This window comes from Sorex araneus, chromosome 5 (genome assembly GCF_027595985.1).
Source record: "Sorex araneus isolate mSorAra2 chromosome 5, mSorAra2.pri, whole genome shotgun sequence".
NCBI classification, from domain to species: Eukaryota; Metazoa; Chordata; class Mammalia; order Eulipotyphla; family Soricidae; genus Sorex; species Sorex araneus.
Genome location: NC_073306.1, coordinates 117404723 through 117414592, shown reverse-complemented (window position 1 = coordinate 117414592; position 9870 = coordinate 117404723).

Genomic DNA, 9870 nt, shown 5'->3' with positions numbered 1-9870 from the left:
ACTTTTATTCGGGGGCTGCTGGGGGCGGGGGACATGTAGTATTTGCCTTGCACAAATTTTCTCAGGGGATGTAAGTAGGCTCCGCTCCAGAGTTCCTCAATGTTTTCCAAGAGGGAGGACCCGGACCCGGTCCCCTCACTCCTGCCCTGATCCTGCCAGACCAAACCTGTCTGCTACCACGTCCAGCTCCTGAAGAAGAATCGTGATGGCAGAAAGGTCGGGCAGAGGAACGGGCAGCTGATGCTGAACCACCTGACTCGGCCTATTTTCTCCTCAGCTCAACGTTCATGCCGTTTTCTCCTGTTGCCGTCATCTTTGAGCTGTTAGAGGCCTTGTCTCAAGCAAGAGTCCCGTGAGGAACACTCTGTGCAGAGCTGGGCCGGTTCTGAGGGCTGGTGAGTGGAACCCATGGAGGATGCAGGGCCACGTGCCTGCCTGTCCTCTTAATGCCCTGGGTACAGGGCCGCCGGCCGGCAGCTCTGGTGCTGGGCAGAGCACCCCATGTTTGCTCTTTTGAGGCCCTGGTCAGGAGGGCCCCCGTGTCCCCCGAGCTGTCTGTCCCGGGAGCGCCCTGTGCTGCTCCCGCCCTGACTGTCTCTTTGGTGGATCTCTCTTGGGGGTTCTTACCTTGCCCAGTGGCGACGGATGGGTGTGACTGGACAGGTCTTCCCTGGTGCTGGGCTCCCTGGGAAGTGTCGGGACGAAGGTTGTGCCCCACTTTTATGGGCCGCTGTCTCGGGGGAGAGGCGTCACTGGGGTGGGCACGTGATCCAAGGGTGCTGATAAGGGGGGCGTGACACAGGCCGGCTTCCAAGATCAGCATCTGCCAATGGCTGTGACATTTGTCTCTGGAGGGAGTAACAGGGTGTTGGATCACTTTGGTGGGAGCTGCCCGGCCACCTTCTGTACCCTCCTTAGATGAAAACTTCTCAGTCTGCGTTGTGGGAACTGTGGAGTCTGGGAGGCGTCTGGTAGTGCAGCAGATGCCCACCTGCCCAGCGTCCTCTGTGGTGCCATCCGTGGGCCCTCCTTCACGTGGTCACTCAGCACTCAGCACACACCAAGGCTAGGGCAGAAATCCCACACGGGGTTCCCTTCACCGGCGCTACAGAGATGCCTTTTCTGTGGAACGATATTTCTTTCTTCATGCTGGGGGCTAGGAAGGGACCACCCACCTCTGTGCCGGGGACCACCAGGGGAGCAGGAGCATGGAAAGATGTTTGCAGAGGGTGGAGTGTGACATCAGCTTCAGAGTGTGGCGAGGGCCCGTGCTTATTTGCTTGGCCCTCTCTGCTGCCCCTCTGGGCAATGCCTAGAGTCTGCAGGCTGCCATGTGCCCACTGGTGGTCAAGAATTCCAGTTCTGGCCTCTCCTTCCTTTCATCACCCTCAATTCTCAAGCCTAGTCTCTGGCCCTCCAGCTTCTTCTCTGTTTTAGGCAAAGCCTAGTCACCTGTTGGGTTCCTTGCCCTCAGAGTTTTGTGACTCTTTGTGCAGTGCTTGTGCCTTGTGACGTTATCCCAGCTAGACAGGCCAGAGGGGGAGAGGGGAAGCTTTGACTCAGGGAATCACGAATGCAGCTACCACCACCACCACCACCACCACCACCACCTCCTCCTCCTCCTCCTCCTCCTCCTTGTCCTCCTCCTTCTCATCCTCCTCCTCCACCTCCTCCTCTTCACCCCCTCTCCTCCTCCTTCTGCTCCTCCCCTGTTCTTCCGGGTCAGCAGGGCTTTTGCTGCATCACTGTGTTTGGCCAAAGGTCTCTCTTGACCCTGACCCCTCCCACACTGTCAATCTCAACTCAATTCTCTCTGCCAAAGGCCCATTTGGGGCTCTATTGAAATGTCAGGCGCACAGAACAAATGACAGTCGACCTTTTCCCCAAAGGCAGAATCTAGAGTTTTAGATATCATGGAAAGTAGATGACAAAACCCCAGTGTCCAGGGTCATGTTTTTCTTGGACACGTGAGGGAAGGAGCCATCTGTATTGGAAAATTGGTGACACCCGTTGTCGTGGCTTGGGTTTCAGTGTCTTAGCAGTTCTCTGGACGCAAAGAAAGGATTCAGCTCCAGAGGTTTCTATGGACATCCGGGAGCCACCTGCTGGTCCTTTGTCTCTCTGCCCCTGTGCCTGCCTAGGGCAGCAGCCATGGCACCCCGCTGATCCAGGACGCACACGCAGCTGTCTCCTGCAGGCTGCCCGATTGGCCCAGGCACAAGGGCCTGTGTGTTGCCAAGCCCTGAGTGCTTTGACCTGCTGACACTTCAAAGAGGAGGCGTTGGGATGTAGGTGTCTCTCCTGGGGTTAGCCACATAGGAGACAGCCCATTTCAAGTGAAACCGGGTTATGTGGGGTCACCAGTTTTCAGCTGAGTCTCTCTACTCTGCCTCTGTTTGTTATTTTCCTGCTTTATTCTTTGATTGCTCAGTGTTACATGGCTTTGCCCCGGTTCTCTGGAGCACTCTACCCTGTGTCTGTTTCCTCTACTGAACTCTATGAGTTCAGGACTGAAGGGGGGAGTGGAATGGAATGAGTGTAGTACAGGACTCTCGACTCCCATACTCAATATTTTATTGGAACATTGTCTTTTCATTTTCTTGCACTAATAAATTGTTTTTCAATTTTCACCATAAATTATTATAATATTTTCTTTATTGTGAATGATTCTCACATCTTTTTTTTTTTTTTGTCAAGGGTCATGGGGTAGAGACTACACATACCAGTGCTCTGGACTAACTCCTGGCTGTGTGGTCAGGAGTCACTCCTAGGGGTCTCAGAAGACCTTATGGGAGCTGAGGATCTAAGCTGGTTAGCCATATGCATGGCAAATGCCTTTCCTACTGTTTTATAGCTCTGGCCCTTTCATTTTTTTTCATTGATTGTTGCTACTGAATTTTAATTAAGAGAATCTTGCTTTAAAACTTCTTGCATTTCTCTGATGATTCTACATTTGTTGATTTTTCTTTTTATTTCATCATACAGGTCTTCTTCACAGAGGATCCCCAGTGTCTAACACTTGGCTTCTGTTGTGTGTCCAGATACTGTTAGGAAATGTTAGGAAACTGCCTGTGTTTTTCTATGTTCACAGTTAAAAACTACGAACAGACAGCAGCCTAATGTTTGTAAATATCATCATTATCATCATCATTATCATCATCATCCTCCTCCTCATCATCATCATTATCCCATTGATCATCAAATTTCTCCAGCGGAATCTGGAAAAAACCCGAACGCCCCAGAACGGATGACTGGTTGAGGAAACTTTGGTACATCTATACAATGGAATACTATGCAGCTGTTAGAAAAAAGGAGGTCAAGAATTTTGTAGTTAAGTGGATGGGCATGAAAAGTTTCATGCTGAGTGAAATGAGTCAGAAAGAGAGAGACAGACATAGAAAGATTGCACTCATCTATGGTATATAGAATAACAGAGTGGGAGACTAACACCCAAGAACTGTAGAAATAAGTACCAGGAGGTTGACTCCATGGCTTCGAGGCTGGCCTCACATTCCGGGGAAAGGGCAACTCAGAGAAGCGATCACCAACTACATTGTAGTCGAAGGCCATGTGGGGGAAGGGAGTTGCGGGCTGAATGAGGGCTAGAGACTGAGCACAGCGGCCACTCAACACCTTTATTGCAAACCACAACAGCTAATTAGAGAGAGAGAACAGAAGGGAATGCCCTGCCACAGTGGCAGGGTGGGGTGGGGGGGAGATGGGATTGGGGAGGGTGGGAGGGACGCTGGGTTTACGGGTGGTGGAGAATGGGCACTGGTGAAGGGATGGGTTCCCGAACTTTGTATGAGGGAAGTATAAGCACAAAAGTGTATAGATCTGTAACTGTACCCTCACGGTGATTCTCTAATTAAAAATAAATAAATTTAAAAAAAGAATTTAATAACCTTAGGACAAATGATTGGGAGTAGTGTTGTAGAGTAATATGAAACTTTCATTTGTATGGATTTTAAATGGATTTTCCATACTGTTTTTCATAGACATTGAACCAATTTACATTCACACCAGCAGTATACGAGGGTTTATTTTTCACATTCTCTTAAGCACTTGTTTTCAATTTTATAAAGACCATTGAGCTGATAATTCATTGTGGTTTTTATTATATTTCCCAATAGTAAGTGATGGTGAGAATCTTTCACATATATCTCTTCTCCAGGAAAATCTACATTTTCTATATGTCTTCTTTAAAATGTTAATTCAAGGGGCTGAAGCGATAGCACAGCGGGTAGGGCATTTGCGTTGCACGCAGCGGACCTGGGTTCGATTCCCAGCATCCCATATGGTCCCCTGAGCACCGCCAGGGGTGATTCCTGAGTGCATGAGCCAGGAGTGACCCCTGTGCATCGCCAGGTGTGACCCAAAAAGCAAATTAAATAAAATAAATTAAAAAAAATAAAATGTTAATTCAAGATATTTATTCAGTTTTTAACTGGGCTGATTGTTATTTTTATTGTTGAGTTGTGTGAATTTCTTACATATTTTAGATACTAAAATACCATTGAATGTATATCATTCAAATATATTCTCCCAGTTAAATGCCCTATTTTGAAAACATAAATTAATATTATTCAAAACTTAAAATTGATGTCTTCAAGTAACACCATAAAACCAAAATATATTGGATACTACATTTACAATTTATGTAATAACCTTATTTCAATATAATGTATTTAATAAACAATACACCCTTACAACTCAACAATAAATAATCCAATCTAAAAGTGAATTATTTTATTTTATCTTGTGGGCAACTTTTTGTTTTATAGTGGTTTCATTGCTTTGTAAAAGATTTTTAATTTGAGATAGTCCTATCTGTTTAATCTTGCTTTTTTTTTCACTTGCTTTAGAGCCAAGTCTCCAAATACAATTCTGATGTTAAGGTCCTGGAGTTATCACCTAAATTTTCTGCTATAAAGGTTTTGGGTCTGATATCTAAGCCTTCAATCTATTTAATGTCAGTTTGTGCACTTGACTTTATTATTATAAATCTTATGTCTATAAAAAAATTTCTCCAGCGGTCTTAATGTTTGTAAATATATAAATAATTAATAGTATAAAGATAAGGGAAGGAGGTCAGAATTCTCAGATATAAGCTCACTACTACCCACCCTATTTTCCTCCTTTGACTCAAGGAATAGTATCAAAGTGATAGATAGCTGCTCCATGTGGAGAGATCAAAATGGCCTGAGATTCCTCTCATTCGGGCTAGAGGATAATTCATTGGTCCTCAATTGGAGCTGGGGAGGGGGGGTCATTCTCATGTAAGGAACTTCACCCCTTTATTATTCATTACTGTTTGTGTAGCTAGTTGGTTTGGCTGTGGAAGAGGCTAGCACGCAGGAGAGTCCTTTGTCTCTGTTGTACTTTTTGTGCCTCGAGCTTTTGAAGAGTCTTGGAGAATCAGCTTCACTTCTCCAGAGAAATGGAGTCTGCTAAATCCTGTTGAACTGTTTGATAGCTGGGAGGTCAAAGTCTGAGAAACACATACCTTCTTTCTGCCAGTTGAACTGGAAAAATGGTCCCTGTGAATTGGATTTGGGAAAGGTCTAGAGAGTAAAACTGGAGAAGAGGATCCTGTGATTTTTGGTTGAACTGACAGATGTTCTCAGGTGACCTCTGAATTGTGCATTCATGGATCAGTTCAAAAGCAAAAGCACAAAGTCTCTCAGTGCTTATACTGAACTCCACGAAATCCCCAAACTAAATCTCAAGAGGAGCATTTAGGGGCAATTCAAAATAGCCCAGTAATGAATTCAAATTCAGTACTCAGCTGACTTTGAAACAAATGTCTTTCCAATAATGTGAGACCAGTTAATAAAAGACCAATTAACATGATTCAGAGGATTCTCAGCGAACCCAAGGGGCACAAAGGTAACATTCAAGGATCAGAACAATAGTATAGAAGGTAAGGGCTTCCCTTGCACACAGCTACCGGTATTAGACCTCCAGCATCCCATATGGTCCCCTAAGCACTACCAAGAGGGAGTTCAGAAGTAAGCCTGAGCATTACTGGGTGTGAGCCAAAAACAAAAACAAACAAAAAAAGTAACATTCAAAATAAATAAAAAGATAACAATCAAAGTGCTTATGGTAAAGTTTTTTATGGTTTTCTCTACAGAGAAGCAGGGTAATATGTTGAATTTTCAAGATAAAAGGCAACCAAGTATATTCCAAGAAAGCATGGATCTTGGAATTATAAGACAAAAGTTAATAGATCCATTTCACGAGACAAAGGCAAGTACTATGAAAGAATGAAAAAAATATTGGTGATTTCAGTAGAGAAACAGAAACCCTAGAAGAAAACCAAATAGAGAATTCAAAACAACAAACATAATATGTTACTAAGGAAATTCACTGGAAGTTCCATGCAAAAAAGTTTATTTACACAATGTATTACTAAGAAAACTCACTGGAGGCTCCATAGCATCAATAATAAATTGTCTTTTGCCCCTTGCATATTACCCAGAGGTCATACGAGCTACTCCTACCTCTGTTCTTTGTGTCAAGGACTACTCTTCAAGGTTCTCAATGAATCATGTGGTGCCAGGGACCAACCTAGGTCTGCCACATGCAAAGCATTCACTTAGTTTGTTGAAGTCTCTCCAACTCCACAACAGAATATTTTTGACAGCAATGAATATGAGAAAGAGATCCTTGGAATCTTATCTCCATTTCAGGATGAACAATGGGGTAGCACTGTCTGTAGCACTGTCGTCCCATTGTGCATCAATTTGCTTGAGTGGGCACCAGTAACGTCTCCATTGTGAGACTTGTTGTTATTGTTTTTGGCATATTTAATATGCCACAGGTAGCTTGCCAGGCTCTGCCCTACGGGAAGGATACTCTTGGTAGCTTGCTGGGCTCTCCAAGAGGTACAGAGAAATCGAACCCGGGTCGGCTATGTGCAAGGCAAATGCCCTACCCACTGTGCCATCACTCCAGTCCTGGTATCGCTCCAGTCCATATAACATACCCTAAAAAACACATTAAAAAAAAACCTTTTAGAAACAATACAACAAAGCAGCAGGCTATAAAATCAATACACAAAACTCTTTCATTTCTATATGCAAGCAATGAATTAGAAGATATGGCAATCACAGCCCAGTTCCCGATTCGCCCTGGCCTCCAGAAGTCACGCTCTGAACTCGCCCTCGGCGCCATCTTGCCATAATCAGCAGTGAAGAACTTGGGCCACTCCGGCAGACACCGCCAGCTGGAGATTGCTCCAGACCCCAGACCGGGCCAACAAAACTGGGGTCCAGTCAGAGAAGGTACAGCTGGCACGCCTTCTCCAGATGGAGCCCCGGCGACACTGAGCTTCTACTAACACGGCTCCGGTATGCGGGACTGGGACACCTCCAAACCGTGCGACCTTTCCTGATATACAAAATACATGCTCAGGAATGGCTCTGCCACCCCTGAGTGTCCATTATCCCAGAGGCACAGAAACCAATCTCAGAACGCAGCGGCTGCTGGCAGTTATACTCCTTTTGGTACCTGCAGCTCCTTGCAGAATGTCTCCAGACTGAGAACTAAGCCGCGGCCCCATGCCTGCCCTGGAGGGGAAAGATTTTTCTCTCGCGCCTTTTCCTTGATGGGGGGGAAGGCATGGTGACTGCCATATTATGAGGACCACTAATGAGAGATACAAGCTTGCAATGATCCAATTTCTGGAAGAAACTTCCCTGGACTTAGTTGTTAAATACAGAAATCCAAAAGCACGCGGCTGCGCGACTTCATATCTCTCCACAGCAGGTCCGTCTCTAGTGGGGAACGCCTAATAATAATAGTGAGTTTTTGTTGAAATATTGAATGTAACCAAAGTAAAGAGAAAGTAAAGTGAAATTTATCAGTTACACAAGTGTGGGGGGGAAGGGCTGGGAGGTATACTGGGTTTTTTTTGGTGGTGGAATATGTGTTTCAGCATTGTATAACTGAGACTTAAGCCTGGAAACATTGTAATTTTCCACATGGTGATTCAATAATTAAAAAAAAAACTCTCAAACTACTAGGGTAAGAAACTTTGCCTCAGAATCCTAGTTTCTAGTTATAAAATGAAAATGATAGTAGAATTACATCAAGAAATTTACTTGAGAGTTAAATACAAAAATGCATACAAAGTAAATAAAAAGAAGATATGGCAATCAAAAATTCAATTCTATTTAAAATTGTGTCCCAATTAATTTGAAGAAAATATTTGCACATAATGTGTCAGATATAAAATTAACATCCAAGATATACAAAGCACTCACAATTATCAAATAAAAAATTTTAGTAATCACAGTTTTATTTTATTTATTTTTTATTTTTTTTGGTTTTTGGGTCACACCTGGCGATGCACAGGGGTTACTCCTGGCTCTGCACTCAGGAATTACTCCTGGCAGTGCTCAGGGGACCATATAGGATGCTGGGATTTGAACCCGGGTCAGCCGCATGCAAGGCAAATGCCCTACCTGCTATGCTATCACTCCAGCCCCCATCACAGTTTTAAATGGGGAGAGGAAATGAACAATCTAGTTCAACCTTTATGGGAGACATGGCGATTCCTCAAAGAAACAAAAAACTCAAGAATAGAGTTACCATGTGACCCACCCATCCCACTGCTTGGTATGTACCCAGAAGATACAAAAATATTCATTTGAAAAGTTACATGTACACCCATGTTTTTGCCTTAGTACACTAGCTAATATGTAGTATATAGAATAACTTGTCTAAGAATGGAAGGTAGGAAAGGTGGACAAAACACTAGATCTATGTTACAAAAACAAAAATACAAAGGAAAGAGATAAACTGAGGATGGGAGAAAGATTAGGAGATTTGGAAGCAGTTTAGGAGCAAGAGTCAGGGGTCTTGGGTCCCTATATGGTGTAGAGACAAAGTATATATATATATGTATATATATGTATATCTAAACCACCGGATCCAACCCTACTATAAGATGAGACCCAAACAATTTAGAAATACAACTGTCAAAGAGTCAGGTCGGGGTATGGGAGGGAATTTGGGGTAAGCAGTGGAAGGATGGGAGAAAGGAGTGATGGAATTGAATAGTGAGAACATTGAATGCTTGAAAACCCATTGTAAACAACTATGTACATCATGGTACATAAATTAAAAATAGTGCCCCACAGTATCCTATATCTAGGAATCGACCTAATAGAGTGTGAAAGACCTGTACTGTGAAAGCTCTCTAAGTTATTTACGAAAGAAACAGAAAAAGAACACCAGAAAAATGAAAAATATTCTGTTTGTGGATGGGAAGAATTAATATTGCCAAAATGTCTCTGCTATCCAATCACTATTTCCCATCGAAATCTCAGTGACATTGGTGGAGGGTCAGGTGTTGGAACATTGTATGAGTGGAACCAATCATGAACAACTTTGAAACTCTGTATGTCATGGTGATTCAATTAAAAAATAATTTTTTAAAAAAGGAAATCCCAGGGACATTCTTTAAGGAATAAGAACTAACATTTCTAAAATTTGTATGGAAGTAGAAAACCCCATGAGTAACCTAAGTCATCCTGAACAAAAAGAAGACAGGAGGCATAACATTCCATGACTTTAAAATATACTATAGAGGGCTAGAGAGGTAGTACAGTGGGTAAGGTGCTTGCCTTGCCCAAGACTAATCTGGGTTTGATCCCCAGGTTGATCTGAGTGCAGAAACAGGAATAAGCCCCGAGTGTCACAGGGTGAGACCCAAACCTACCCCCCCATAAACAGCACCTAAATGACTGGGAGAAGATATTCATACACAGTACTTCAAACAAAAGACCATATAAAACATCTCTAAATCACTCAGAAAGCTCAATAACTAAAAAACAAAACCCACCAGTGCTGGCTAGATAG